Below are 15,828 nucleotides of genomic sequence, written 5' to 3'. Positions count from 1 at the left end.
AAATGAAAGAAGACCCCAAAGTGCATTTAAAGTCTGTGCATTTATTCTAAAATTCTTGATACTTTATGTAGATTTCTCTGTCTACTTAGGAGCTCTAAAATGTCACAAAATAACTTCCTTTTTTCTGTGGTAACTGATTGCTGCATGTCAAAATGTGCAACACAGCTATTGGCAAATTTGGTCCTGAGATTCTTCCAAACATATTTTACTCCCATATTCTATTACCTCTACAAGTTTAAACATTGTTTATTTCCAACATAAAATGATTGTAGGAAATTGCTTTCTGCTGAATCCTTGACTCATGACTTAATATACCCCTCCATGTCTTTTTTCTGTGATTTATATTTGTGGACACAATTTATATTAAAATGCACACATGTTAAATACATCCATACACCTTCACAAAGGTGTAGTACAACACCAGAAGTGAGGCTGCTTACTCTTGATGATTCTAAAAATGAACAGAAAATTTCAGCCACAGTCATCAGTTTTTAGCACTTTGTTACTGTGATTGGTGTTACATGTGTAGGGCTACCAAAGACAAATCATCAGACAGACAGGCACCTGCCACTGAACCTGTTACTGCAGTCATCCAAGCAGGTGGGTCCATTCATCTGGGACAGGCTGCTGCTGAGCTGTCTGCAGGCTCCATCCCACCACTTTTGCACCTGAATCAGTCTGTTACACCTCTATCCCCCACATCAGTACTCTGGTCACCCCCTTGCAACTGCTGTAAGAGGAAGAAAACAGAGGGTATGTTGCAACAGTGGCTCAGAGAAACTTGCAGGCTGACTTAAATGCCCAGGAAAGATACCTGTGAGTGTTCAGGCCAAAAATCTATGTGCCAAAGTGACATAGACTCTAATTTCCCAAGGTGATAACTTTGGCTCCAATTGCACTTCCAAGCGCTGCTCATTCTTCTCCTTAGCCCAGCAGCCCATTGAGCCACTAAGTTACCCTGACACAGCTGCTGAGGTACCTGCACTATATCAGGTCAGTAAAACCAGTTGTAAAATAATCCTCTGGGACAGTATCATAACGATCCTTAGGATGTAGCTCCTGGAAGGCTCCCAAAAGCCTGCATGTAATGATTCCAGCCAAGGCACCGCTGTTCAGGGCCCTGTACCTGGAAGGTACTATCAGGAAGAACTAATCAAGCAACAAGAGCTCCTTCTAAAATATCTAAGCTGGGTTAGAGAGGGTAATTTAGCTATGAAATTGGTCCAGGAAAATAGTCCCCTGGTTGCCTCACCTTAGGTTTCTGTAAAGAACAAGCTTACTGCAATTGAAAGAACCTCTTTGCAGCAATGCTGACCCTAGGAATGGGGGACAGGAGGAGTGGGTTATAATTTTTTTTTAAATTATATTCAAGCTAAATGTTCTAGTTGTATTTTTTTTAATAATCTCAAAATAAAACAGAAATCTTACATAAACAATTTGAACAATGGCATAGGGAACAATGGCTGATGTGTTATGTATATAATGCATATCAGACTTGAGCAACTGCTTAATTCTAACTTCCTTTCTCACCCCTGTAGCTTGTTTTTTGATTTTTACAGTAACATTTGCAATTTTTTACTGATTTTGCAAGCTTAATATTTTCTGATTACATAAGTTGTAGTTAATAAAGTGATAGTCAGAAGCTGTTGAGTAATTTGCCCAAGGCATTTAACAATAATTTGCTTGTTCTGTGACCTAATAACCATTTTACCTTCAGGGTACAATAAAACAGAAGTGCTAGTTCAGTAGTGTTAAAGAAAGTCTAATTATACGAGGACACATCCTCTTCTGAGCTTAGTCACTTGTGACCTATTGTGAAACTACCAGAGAAGAGCCAGGCACTCTCCTGTGCTGAATTATTCATGGGCTTATCTGCTTCAAACGGCTGATGGAAGCATTGTTCATATGGTTCTACTCATCAGCTGGCTACACTCAGCTCAGCACAATTTAAGAAGTATTCAAGTCATGAACATCCATATAGGGAAACATAGATTCATATTCTATGGGATCTTCATCTGCTGTTGAAAAAAGTCAATCTATTTCTGTATAAATGAGACACAGTGTGTGAGAAAACAATGAGAGGGAAAATCTCATGAGCAAGTGTGTCAATGGGTTATCATCATAGGCTGCACTAAGATGAAATTACCTGTTCAGCTAGAAAGGGAGCCCAAAATCTCCCATAACTTCATCACTTACAGGTGTGTAAAAGTCCCTTTATTTCATGAGCCATTTATTGTCATCATCACAGGAATACAAAATGTCTTCTGCAAATTGGATTTATGTATTAAATAAAAGTAAAATGTATGAGCATTCAAGCAGAAAGCCTAAGCTGTGTCAGCAGCAAAACAGGATTCCTTCACCTACTGTTACATCCAGTGCACAGCAGGTCTTACTTGAGACACCAGTAGGAAATTCAGTCTCTGCGTACATTCAGTTCTTGACTCAAAAGCTGACCCAGATAAGTATGGCACAATTTTGCTTTACATTAAGGGATGTGAGTGCCCATAAAAATAATTTCAGATGGTACCAAATAATCATAACATAATAACACACTTAAATGCTATTTGTCTTGGATAAAGCTAAAAGCAAGAATGATGAGGAATGCTCTGTTTTATGGCACCCAGACTCAATTATGCAACTTTATTCCCTGTGAAAATTGAAGCATAAGAAATCTTTATTCCCCTAGGTATAATAAATCATTGTGTAGGGCTTTCTGTGTAAAACCAACTAAGGTATTTAAGGCCTTGACCATGCAAGTGATTTAAATCTAGCGAGTTGCTTCACATTTTTATGCACACTTTAATTGAACAGGATGAAAAGTACCGGGCATATGCAGGCCCTGCATTCTAAACCTGTTAACACATTGCACACAAGCAGTTTACTCATGCTGCCATCTTGGGCATCACACTCTTTTCTTACCAGAAGCAGCCTGAAATGAGAGCCAGGCAGGAGGGATGGTCAGTTCCTCTCAAACCTCACATGCTGCCTACAACTGCTACAATGAAGAAGCCATGATTTTAATATATGCGCAAACCCTTTTTTGAAATATGCTATCTCAGGGAGATAAAGCTACAGAGTCAGTCTGAATAGAGCTCCAAATTGAATGGAAAACCAGCAAAGTTTACTCTACTAGAACTGTTTTCTTGCTCAGATAAATTGAATTGGAAATGTCAAGGCAGAGGAGGAGGACCTAGCCCCAGTGGCTGCATATGTCTGTACATATATATGTAAAATATTTATATCACATTACTAGACTTACAACACATTGAGCTGATATGTTTTAAACAACCCTTATGTTTAAAAATGAGCTAAATTCTTTAGCAGATTAAATCATACAAATGCAGCTGTCTGAATGTCACCCTGCCTATACATTCCAAATATAAGCATTTGTATTTATTATTGCTCAAGGGGAAAAAAAAAAAAGGAAAGTTCCAGAAATAAGGGAATTTTCTTGGGTGTTGATGTGGCTAAATATGCACCAATCCAGCAAGTCAATACATACCAGTTGTACTTCTCTCTCTGACCAAACTCACTTGCACTTCACTGTGAAAACCTTAAAACTCTTTCTCATTGATCTGTTAGTTTAGTTTTGAATTTGTCCTATTAACAGGATCTCTGTTAGCCTCATAATGAAACAAGGCACTCACTAAGAAAAACAGTAGAGGGTTTCTCTATGAAATTTCAGAGCAATGGAAAGAGTAGTATTGCATAAAAGAGCTGCTTTCAAATGGTGAGAGGAGAGCAGGTGCTTCCGTATGCACACAACTCTCATGAACAAAGGTGTTCATAGGGAGAGCAATAAAGGAGCTTGCAGCAGAGAATAAAGCAAGCAATGGAGACCTCATTGCTCATCTGGTTTTGTCTACTTTCAAAGTGGGCTAATGCTACTCCATTTAGACACAGTCATGTCAGAGTAACAAGTCAGGGTTGCATCTTTGTATTTTGATGGCACTCTATTCCAAATAAACATCACAAACTTTAATGCTATTGCATTGTATCACATAAAAAGCTGAGACTCTGCCACTATCACAAAGGTAGGGCTAGGAAATAATAGGGGTCAAAACAGAAATCCAGAGGTGCATTGGAGATGGAGATACATCCATTGTTCGTGGCTCAATGAGGGAATAAATATCCCCTGCTTTTGAAGCTTCCATATTGTATTTTGCCAGGCGCCCATTTACCTGAGACTATAGGTTACACAGAGGTTGATCTTCTTTCTCTAAAGAGTAACACAGCAGGTGATCACATGCTGCATGATGTTGCCTCAGCTCTGTAGTTCCCCCACTTAAATCAGAACTCTGTGTGTAGGAAGAAAACATGATGGACAAAAGCCCAAGTGAAAGTAAAGTCTGTCCTAGTTCATCATCTTTTGGTGCAAAATGTATTGAATATCTAGTTCGCATCAATATTCGCCCCTATTATGAAAACCAAAATGAAGATTCTTCAGGAAAATATCTATATACGAGGATAATAATAAAGATTCAGATCAAGAATTCTTGTGTATGGAAACAGACCCATGAGATCTACCTTGCAATCCAAAGGGTTCTATGATTAGAAATCTTTTGTAGTCTTATTTGATCGGCTTACAAATTTACATTCCCTCCATATTTTCCCTTAGATGAATGCTCTGCAGCTGGAAGATTATCTATCCATCTGTTTCTGAACATACAGAATTAACTTTATGGCCAGAAAGTGCCAAGCCCTGCACATTTAGTACAAAGGTAATGGAAGGCACACTAATGTTTCCACTGCCCACACTGGATATTTGACTACCACTGCCAAAATTCTGACATTTGTCTTGCTGTCTCCCACATGCTTACAATTGTGACGTTCCTCTTCCAGCACTGACCCTCGCTTTAGCTGTCAAGGGTACATTCAGCATGGTGTTGGTACCTCAGCTGGCTCTTTTTGTCACTGTGTTGTAGCACTTTATAGCTGGCCACTTCAGCATATTTGGACAATAGTCAATCATGTCCCTAGACTGCAGATATTTCAGTATCTACTCTACTCACTTATATCTTCATCCTAATGGTTGCATTGGCATTTTGGAATAGGTTTCTATATGGTCTCTCTGTCCAGACAATGGATCTTCTGTGAGTACACTGAAGAGCCCTCCCAGCCTTCCTCTGTGCATTTCCCTGCAAGGAAACAAAGGCCCGTGGGTGAGGTGGAGGGGACCCATGGTCCCTCCTAGCAGAGAGGTGCAGTGCACAATAGGGACCAGATCAGGCCATGCCACAGAGGGCATCACAGTGTAGGTAACATCTTCCTGTACCATCAAAGCACATACTCAGCTCACTATATTCCTCAGTCCCCCCTGGTGTGTGTGCCTCCTGTGGGACCCTTACAGAGCATTTCTCCATGATTTTCTTGTCTCTTTTTTGTCACAGTCCTCTCACTACATATTCAGTCCTGCAAATGCAAAACATAAGTGAGCTTTGAGGACAAATGTGTTGCTCTGATCATCTTTTCAGCTTCACTTCCGTGAAGAATTGAACAGCTGTATTTTTTTTGCTTTGTTAGAAGATTATATTTTTCCAAATATAGGAAATTTTTCATGAATGAAAACTTGTGAAAAGCTGCAGATGCATAAAAATTTGTTGTTCTTGACAATACATAGAAAATAGAAACCACATCGACTAACTCAGCTGACCAGTTCTAAGGAGATTGTTAGCTCTCTGTGGTGATTGCTCTAAGGAATGATTGTTACGAGCAACCTAAGCAGTTCACAGACTGAGTTGTGTCCATCAAGACAATGCCTCCTCCAAAAAAAAAACAGCTGAAAGAAAAGCCCCAAAAGCCAATCAGTGAAGAAAAAATATCAGTCTATCTGCAATTAAAAACCAACCAACCAAACAAAAAAACCTCACATACATTTCCTTCCTAGCAGGCTGATTTTCCCTGACTGGGACATTCTGCCAGCCAAAGCCTGTTCAAAACATGGCAAATGGACTTCATTCTTTGAGCCTTGACTTGCTGATTTGAGCTGTAACTAAGAAGGAATTTATAAAAATCATGCAAATAAACAAGCATTAGTAATACTATTATTATTATAATTATTGCTACTATTGTTGTTGGTGTTGCTGTTATAATCACCGTCATTATCATTATTGTCACTATTAACAGCAATATCATTGCTATTAAACAAGCTGCTGTCTCTTTATATCTCCATAGTTTTTAAGAGCTACACGCATGGATTAGGACTACACTGTACCAGCTTTAGCCAGTCAAGCAAAGTGCACAGGGATTACCTTCTTAGTTTATGGTCCTATTTACACCTGTGCCCAGCTCTGCAAGACAGGGATGTAGGGGGGATGTCTGGCTTTCACACTTGGTTCCCTGAAGAAACAATAATTTTGTATTTGCCCTAAAAATCAAAGGGACGGTAAATACTGGTGAATGGATCAAGAATGATTTTCACATGAAAATCTCACTGTAAATACTTCCCAGTGATGAACAGACCAGTATTTTAAAATGTCTGCTCTGACATCTCTTAATAAATTACAAAATGGCTGAACTACCCAGAGCTGCCACTACCAATCTGTGCACTTACAGCAGAAAATGTTTTATTGCCAGACAAATGCTTATGTGGTTGTATTTATGCAAGAGACCACAGCACCTTGTGAGAAGTAAATCACCCATGTCTATACCAGTCCCTTCTCCATCTTCCCTGAAATGAAATCTTATCAGGGCACCAGGTGCTGTGTCAGCTGTGCCAAACGAAGAAGTGTTTGGGGTTACCCAACACCTAAGTCAAGCAGAATGACTCATATTACATGAGAAAACTGTGATGATGAAGCCTTTTCCAAGAGGTTCTTCATCTTATGCCATCAGCTGTAGTCTAGGCCCAAGCATAAGTCTTTCCCTGTGGTCTGAGGTTTCACTGTAAAACAAGGGCTGTCACTCACATACCTCCTGGCAGATTATATTTTCACTGCAAGTGATTGCCTGTCAAACTGCTGAATTTACAAAGCTATCTGTGAAACCTCCTTCAATTTCCTTGTGATTGCAGTGATGTTTCCTGTTGCAAAAGCCAAATTCTTAAAATGTAAGCTTTTTTGTCCCTGTTTCCTGAATTTGCCTTATCTATTCTGCCCAATTTTACATTAAAGGAAGTGAGCAAATGAAGCAATTGGCACATGACACACTGTGATGCAGACCTATGGTTAGTAATACACTAAAGGGTAGACTTCAAACTACCTCACATTTATTTCAGACTTAGGCATACATGTGGATAGTTTCTGAAGAAAAGCTTACTAACCCCTGCAAATTGTGAATCTGTGTCTTAGAAATATGGACTGATATTGTAGTTCAGGTAGGAAAGGATCTCTGGAGCTCTCTAGTCCAACAAACTGCTCAGAGCAGGGTTGTGCTCAGTCAGGTCTTGAAAAGCTCAAGAATTTTTCTCATATTACATATTCGTATGCAATTCTGCTGCTACTATGAGGCTGCAGCATGTGGCAAAGATCTATAGCCAAAGAAATTGAAAGTATCAATCAATAGAGATAGAACATTATTCTTCTCATTCTGAATCCTGTCACACCATGGAACAGTAAATATCATGAGCACAGCCAGAAACACAGAGCATATTCTTATTATTAAGAGCAGCAAAATAAAAAGGAATTGGGAAAATTATAACTGCAATGAATGAGTGGTTTAGATCACTTAGAGAATCATCATCGAAGATATTAACAAAAGCAGATTTAATACAAATTTAAGAAAGTGTGACAAAGTCTGATGGCCTGGTTCACTCTATTGCTACAACATGGATGAAACATACAAAGGAAAAAATATTACAGTCAATTTTGAACAGTTTACACTGTAAAAAGTTTACACTGACTATAGATACTAAAGGGTAAGGACGCAAAGAGTAAGGAGAGAACCTCCCATCAAGGCACAAGGTTCAGAGCTGGCCCCTTGCTTTCCAAACTCCTGTTCAAGATTATGTGTGGCTAGGTCCAATCCTAGTCTCAGACTTGGACAATGGCATGTATTTAAAGGATTTAGCAGCACTTTATAATTTACTTTAACTTTTTAAAAAATTATTCAATAGAATTTACTACAGTTACAAAAGGGACTTAACTATAGTTCAAGGCAGCAACATACACAGTATATGTTCTACAGGGTGCCTAAATTGATTTACACACAAACATATAAATATACAAAGATGTCCGTATATAAATGTACAAAGGCATACTGGTTAAAAGTTTCCCTCAAGTTCAGAGAAGTACTCATGTTGAATGTCTTTGAATTTCTCAGTATTCAAGGGTTGAGCCTCAAGGAGCAGGGCATCAGCCCAGACCCCATCATCAGCTTTTGGGTAGTTCTGAGTATTGCAAAATTGAGAGTTTGCAAGCTCTTAGAGGCATCCCACTGAGAGAGAGATGCTGGCACAGCCTGCTGTGGTCCAGGAGAACTCAAGGGACCTAACCTAGGACCACTGTTTATAGGATCACAAGCTGATTGGCATTAGTCACCTGTCAACATCCATCCTGGCCATAAGTCAAGATAGTAACTACTGTAGATTTTTAAAAGTCCAATAACAGTGGTATCATTCGTGTTGTTCTATGATTCAGGCAAGTAATGTTCTAAGGCTTTCTGCAGGTGACTGGGTATCTCTTCTCCCCCTCCTTAGCTGAGCAACCAAAGTTCATGGTATGGACAGTGCTGCCTCCACCCTGGTAATGTAAGTTTTTCTGATAAGCTTAAGGAAAACTTCAGGAACCATCATTTCATGGCCCTGTGATGTCCCTGAGTCTCACTTGCCTTTAATACATCATCATCCTGACACTTTACTACTTCATGTCTTAAGCCATAACAAATGCTTATCATGTTCATAGCCTTAAAGGACTATGGAAATGCATTACTGATAAACCTTGGGGCAAAGACAGATTTCATCATTAAACCAAAACCATAACATCAAGAAAAATCTGAAAGCACAGAGGGAAACAGATATCTTCTGTCTTAGTATCCTGGCTTGTCTTTATTTTCAAGTCACAGAAGTTAGGAGGTGTGTACTTGACTCCACCTTATAGAATATGTACTAGCCACAAAATAATTTCTTTATTAAATTATGAGAATTTATGTTTCTGTACAGAATGCTTCAATATAAACCACCAGCTCAGAGACTTTGTAACCAGGATACATAACACACTCTTCTTTCATCTTTACAATAATTTTAAGGCTCTTCCCTGAAGCTCTTAATAAAGTAGAACAGGCTCATATGGCTAATTTCTTTAGCATTTGTCAGTGGATGTTTATTTATAAGAGGCAGCTGTCACACTCAAAGCATACTAGGCATTTCCTCCTCAAGAGAGAAACAGCCAGTGTGAAAAACCTGCCTTTCTCTTTCATCTGTGCTCAGACCCTTAGGCAAGTAGTCCACCTGATATGCATCTTACATAACTGGCAGCAGTGGGTGTTTAGTTAGCAGCTAGTGATAAGGTACAGAGGTGAAAGCACCTACTTTGCTCAAGAAAGTCTACCTATGAAAAGACAGTTAATTTCATTCTTTACAGTGGTCACGCTGGACATTTTTATTTTCAACTTTCATTTTCATGATGTCTTTCATCCCAAAAGATCTTCAAAGACACACCCAGCTGCATAAATAGCTTCATCCTGGTATGAGGTTCTGCATCTCTTAAATGACATGTACAAGTTATATGCTGCTCAAGGCAGCAAGCGGTATCTTGTAATTATTACTACTAGAATTTGATCAAGCAGTTATATTTTTCTTCAAAAGTTTAGATATTCTCTTTATGGCATCTTCAAAAGGAGCTTTTACCTGCTGCCTGATTAGCAGAGTAACCCATCAAACTCCTTCTGACTTTAACATGTTTGGTATAGATCCTAGAGGGACAGCAAACATGGATGTGAGTCATCTTACTAATGTATGTTTCTTCAACCCAGTTAAACAGCTGTTGGGACAAAAATGAATCGTGTTCAGTTTTTCTGAAACCATACAGGCTTCCCTTGTAGAGAGTACAGGTTCTGTGTGGATCTCAATTCAGGGAGCCCAGTGACTCTCCAGCCAGGTGGATCGGACAGCACAGAGTGCCTAAGGGACAGCTACTAGGTGCCTGTTAGCTACATTAACTGTGTCTCATATCATATTATTTGTCATAGGTATTGGTTGATACCTATGTGTTCAAATTTATATTACTGCATGTGATGTAGCATCTTGTCCTCGTAACACAGTACCCAAGCATTTTATCCATTAAGAAGATTATGTAATATCTTCTAACTGCAGGTACATATGTACTTTTGTGTTTGCTAAAACCATATAGATAAGATTGAGCTGTTTCTAAAAATCACAGATAGTCCTCCTGTACATATTTATTTGAGTAAACACTGGATACCAGCACAGTGAGATATCAAAAATAGAAAGGATTTAAGGGTGTTGCTAAAACTTATTCCACATTGCATTTTTTAGACTTGAATTTTTATACTGATAGCATTTTCCACCATTATTTAAACACTATCATGAATATTCATTGTACACAAATCGAGTTGACCATCATATCCATTCAGTTTCTACCTTTCTAATATCAATATGTGGCATTTTGCTGATTCTGCAGACTAAAAACATTTATTTCTCTTTATTTTTGATAATCATGGAGGACTTACAGGCTTGTGAGGAAGCTAGCACATAGGTCATTAATAATACCACTTTACTTAAAAAGTTGAGTTTTTCTGGTTAGTAGCATGCAGGCAAGCAGCAGCCTTGAAGATTTAGAACTTAGTTTTAAACCAAAACATTTTTTTATTTGTCAGATGAGCAGATTTAATGTGGAAATATAGAAAGGCAATACATCTAGACCTCCAGGACATTTTACCACATTTTTTCAGAAACGTATGGTGAAAGATATTTTCCAAGCATCTGATGTGTCATAATATTTCTCATTTTCCTGACATAAATAAATGGCAAATATTTTACTGTTTAGAAAAGTATTAGACCTGAGCATTCCTAGCAACTTTTTCTTCATTCAATTTAAGATTGAGATTTCCTACACTCAAAATACCATTCACAGGTTCTGAGTTGCAATTCCCAAAGCAGTAAGAAAAACTGAGCCAGAAATACCAAATGTTACGCTGTGAACCCACAGGTCACTGGTTTGCACTCAAGGGACTCAAAAGTCTAATTTTTCTATTCTGTTAGGGAGTATGAGGAAAAGGAGTCAATCTGCAACAGGGGCCAGAAGACTTTGCAATATAGTCCCCAAAACATGGATGATTGTGTTAGGAAGATAATTATTCTCTTAAAGGTTATAGTAATTACATCTCTAATGTTGTTTGAACACACATTAATTCACTCTGCTAAGATCTATGAGGAGAGACCTCCCTGGAGTTCATTAAGAACTGTCGGAAGAATTTTAATTGCAAAAGAGGTTATGCGGAAACATTTCTTCCTACAGAATAAATAAAACAATGATAAGTTACTAGAAATTTCCATGCTCATGTAGAAGGATAAGAGTTGTCTCACCCATGAGAGTCGCTTTGGTGAGTGTAAGTGCAAAAAAGATACAAGTTTTTGTAAGCAGGTTTTACTGGATTCATGGAAATCCAAAAATAGCAGTCTCAAACAGCCTAATAAAAAGATGGACATATTAAAAAAGAAGAAAAAGTATTTTTATGAGCAGCACAACCCAAAAGCACATACTTGAGAAATTAAAATGATAATCCATATTAGGCAGTCCCATTTTGAAACTGACTATAATCTGTAATTACCAGTTGTCTCAGTATTTCAGTAAATCAGGATAAATACTTCACCACTGATACACCTGTCTCTAGGAATGAAGTTTATAACATTTGCCCATGAAAAGAAGAATTATTTTTTAAACAGTATTCTTTTAAGTGACACAGTTTACCCCCAATATACTTTTTAAACCTTTTCACAGAGACAGAAAATACTGTAAGGAGAGAAAACTAGTCAGCAAGCCTTTCACTTCTTAAATTGAATTAATGTTTTACTTTCTTAAATGAATCTAGGAAATTTCCTGAAAAAGAAACCAGACCCTTTGACAGTACATTTTTAAAGACCTGAGCTATTTCATTTGAGGACCACTATGTACATGTGGAACAGCAAAAGGATTGCCAAAGCCTTGTACAGAACATTAGCTTGTCATGGGTGACATGAGAGAAATTTCATCTGTTGGTTTGTTTAGTTAGTTGCTTTTCCTTGTGCTTTTTCTCTAGGTGTCCTGCTAGAACAATGACCACACAAAGCTATTCTTCTTCTGGACAGAGGAAGAATGACAGGTAGATATTTTCTATTATATGAAGAAAAAAGTTTCCCTCTGCAGTGGTGAGTACCTTCCTTCCCCCTTTTAAAAAAGAGTTGACTGGGATACAATTCCTCCCTACAAAAGATTGTATAAAAAGAAATTATTATTTCTAAAGTATTTCAAGTAGTTCTGCAGGTGTCCAAGAAACAAAAAAGATGCTCAATCTGTTAATATCCATATTCTAATTGGATACCTAATTTGCAACACTGGAGTTGCACAAAACATGTATAAACAAAACAGCAATTAACCTTTAGTTCTCTGCATTTTTTCTTCTACCCAACATGGGTCAGTTACCATAGAGATTATACCTACAAGATCTGCAGATGTGAGTCAAAACCAGCTAGAGTCTTCATCTCAGCCACATCTCAGTATGGCACCAGGATAATTAAAAATCTGCTGAAAGAGAAATGAAAGTGCATCTGAAACACTAAAGAAAAAAAAATTAAAAGGAAAACTGCAGGGGGGAGAAAAGGACTTTGAAACACTGGTCAGAAAAAGTGTCCTTTCATCAAGACAAGATGTACTGGCCAGACCTCAGAGTCTTCTCTTGAAGTCAATGCACTGTGAACTTTTAGTGCCTCATGTGATTCCAAGCTCAGCACAGAGCAGGGCCTGGACTGTCCACCACCTCAACTCAAAGTGTTTGGTTCCTTAGAGCTGAAACACATACCAAGGCAAAAAACTTAATCCATGCAGCAATTATTTTCAGCTGCCTATGTGTAGAGCTCTCTGTAATGGTCCAGGGAGTACACTGAAACTGTAAATTAACTGTTCTAGTCAATGCCTTATGAAGAAAATATTAAAATTGGCAGGAATTAGCATATTGTCCTGATGAGATTTTCTCAAGGGCTTTCCTGCAGTTTCCATAAAAGCTAGAAAAAGAGAAAAAGTGTTGTTTAAGGAATGAAAGAGAAAAGACACTTCAGGTTTTGATTATCCTCCTAATTTTATGTAGGATTGCATTTTGGTTACCCTTCCAAAATTACCTATATAAGCATTCATATGATACACTTGCCAGAGAAATTGTATAAAACCTTCAAATAGAATAGCTTTTTGCACAGTTTCCTCTAGGCATCATCTGAGAGGCTTTGTTAAAAGTTCTTTCTGCAATGTATTCAAAAGGAAATTTGTCTGCACAGTGTTCACCATTATGGCATGGATATTTCACTGAGATAAGAAACATGGGCTTCAGAAAAAGAGAAAAGTGCACAGAGTGCTTGGAAAACACACATGGTCTTTTCCTCTGCATCAAAAAGGAAATAAAAAGTAGTGTCTGTTTCCCACAGGCTGCATCATGTAGAGCATTTCCACAATTTTATTGGAATCATCATCATAAAGTTCATGCAGCATCATTCAGGCTAATGCATCACAAAAAGTTTTACAGACTGAATAACATATAGAGAATTAAACAAATCATGCTAACAGAAGAAAATCAAAAACAGAGAGAGCCATATAGAGGAGCTGTATGAGTGCCTACAGCCGTACTCTGTATGTACACAGTGTCTTCTAGCTGACAATTGCAACTTTCAATGATCTAGGACTCTGAGGCAGGGACACCTTATTTCTTTCTTTCATCTCAAAATAACTCAGTCAGAAATACAATCCACATTACCTGTTACAGCCAGTGCTTCAAACCAATATACTGCATTACCTTGAAGTTAAAGCAGAAGAGATGAGAAAAAAAGACCTGAAGAGATAAAAGCATAGAGAAAGCAGGGGATTTTTACCTGAAATATGAGCAAAGTTATTGATTAGGTAGAAGTACAAAGCAGAATCTCAGAGAAAAAGCCTGATGTATTTTGCTTTCTTGGGGAGAAGATGAGATGAGAGTGCACTATAATCCCAGAACTCCAGAAATGTTAATTGGTATCTAGAGAAGCAGGAGTCAGTGGGGTACCCCAGCAACAACATGGAACTCGGATGATTTGCTTTGAACAAGTAGTTGCAGCCACCCAGAAAACAGAATGGAAAGAACTGGTTACTGGAGCCTAATGCATCCTTCCTAGCTCTTATTTCTGAGATTATGGCTATAAAATTATTATTAATTACTCTTTGTATGGTACTCTGGCCATGTAAATCACTGTTTCTTTGTAAGACACATGCATTATTAATGGCATAATTCTCATGAAACCAAACATCTTTATTCTACTGGGCAAAGCATGTAGAAGCTAGCAACCAAAACAGAGCAGCATTTCTGTAACAGAACAATGCCATTCTTCTCTTTGAAATGAGGCCAGGTAGTAATCCCAGATGAAGCTGAAGTACATGACATGGGAGGTTGTATATCACTCACGCTACCATGTCTGTGTGCAAGAGAGACAGAAAGTGCCATTAACTCCACTTGTGCATGAAATCCTATTCAGAACGTTTCAGTGATATGGATAGGAAGGGTAAACCTGCCACCTGGGATTGCTTGATGAACATTGTAATTAGCAGCAACAATTAACTAATTGTTAACCTGACAGGAGACAATGCAGAAGCAGTCAGTGTGCCTGTCTATTTTGTCCTGAATACTGTTTTAAATCCAGAAGTCTTGCAGCATATTAGGACTTTTATTTGTGGTTGGAACATGATTGCTAGATGCATTTTTTCTAATGCATCTATCTTAAGTGGAGAACCACCACTGTCTTAAACAATTTCCAACAGAGTAATCAAAAATTAGCAGTTTGCCAGCATTGACAACACTTCTGATCAAAGGTAGATTTTTTTTTCTTCTTATCTCCTACTTTCATCCAGGGGAAAAAATTTTAAAAATTAAAAAATTTAAAAATCCAAAAAGTCCCTAAGCAAACAAATAAATAAACAAATAAAACACAGCAACCTGAATGATATTGAGATCCTACTGGTTAAAGTTTTAGATGAAGAAGAAATTTTAGGAAGACCAGACCAGGCAGAAGTCCAGTATCCTAAAAGTGACTATGGCTTTTAAGAGCAACAAAATGGAAGACAGTTCTGGACCACAAAAACAGCTGGTATGAAATTATAGTCCTGCACTAGGTGCACAGAAGGAAGTGTTGATCCACAGGTCACCATGGAAAAGCCTGTGGTCTCTGACCCTACCACTAATTGCCAGATGGCACTGAGCCCCTATTGCTGCCCCATCATTGAGCCCAGCCTGCTGCTGGTTTCTGCTGCAGGATTTCCTAAGCCCTCTGATGTTTGATGCTTCTTAGACCAAGGTCCAAATGTTATAAATCCATTGTAAATGTAAATGTTTTTCAGCATTCTTGAAACAGATGGTTTTACTTTAACTACAGCTAACCACAAGCAAATTTCACAGTAGCTAATGTCATAATATGTAGTAGTCTGGACCTCTGCCATGAAGGAATTAAAGGAATCAGCACTTTTTGAGAAAGTTATTTGGGCTTCCACCTTACTTGCTCCAGATTTTTAGCAAAACACAGATCTATTTCTGAATTAAGTAATTATAAACTGCTGGTTGAAATAAGTAGACACAGTAATGTTAGATGTTAGCAAGAATTAAAGAGTTTCTCATTTTTCTGCAGTTCCTAAGCATTTCTTCCTTAAATTTTACTCAGACACA

General features: G+C 38.1%; 1 long non-coding RNA gene across 4 annotated transcripts in view; it reads left to right on the top strand.

The window, feature by feature from the left end:
• Positions 1-15,828, top strand: part of LOC135303301 (uncharacterized) — a 264,506-nt gene that overhangs the window by 204,857 nt on the left and 43,821 nt on the right. For all 4 annotated transcript variants that reach the window (XR_010364754.1, XR_010364753.1, XR_010364756.1 and 1 more), the window contains exon 4: positions 12,196-12,258. This is a non-coding gene — a long non-coding RNA (uncharacterized LOC135303301). The remainder of the gene's footprint in view (positions 1-12,195; positions 12,259-15,828) is intronic.

The sequence above is a fragment of the Passer domesticus genome, chromosome 6 (genome assembly GCF_036417665.1).
Source record: "Passer domesticus isolate bPasDom1 chromosome 6, bPasDom1.hap1, whole genome shotgun sequence".
Classification (NCBI taxonomy): domain Eukaryota; kingdom Metazoa; phylum Chordata; class Aves; order Passeriformes; family Passeridae; genus Passer; species Passer domesticus.
The sequence above is the reverse complement of the archived record's forward strand: the minus strand, read 5'-3'. Positions and strand labels throughout refer to the sequence as shown.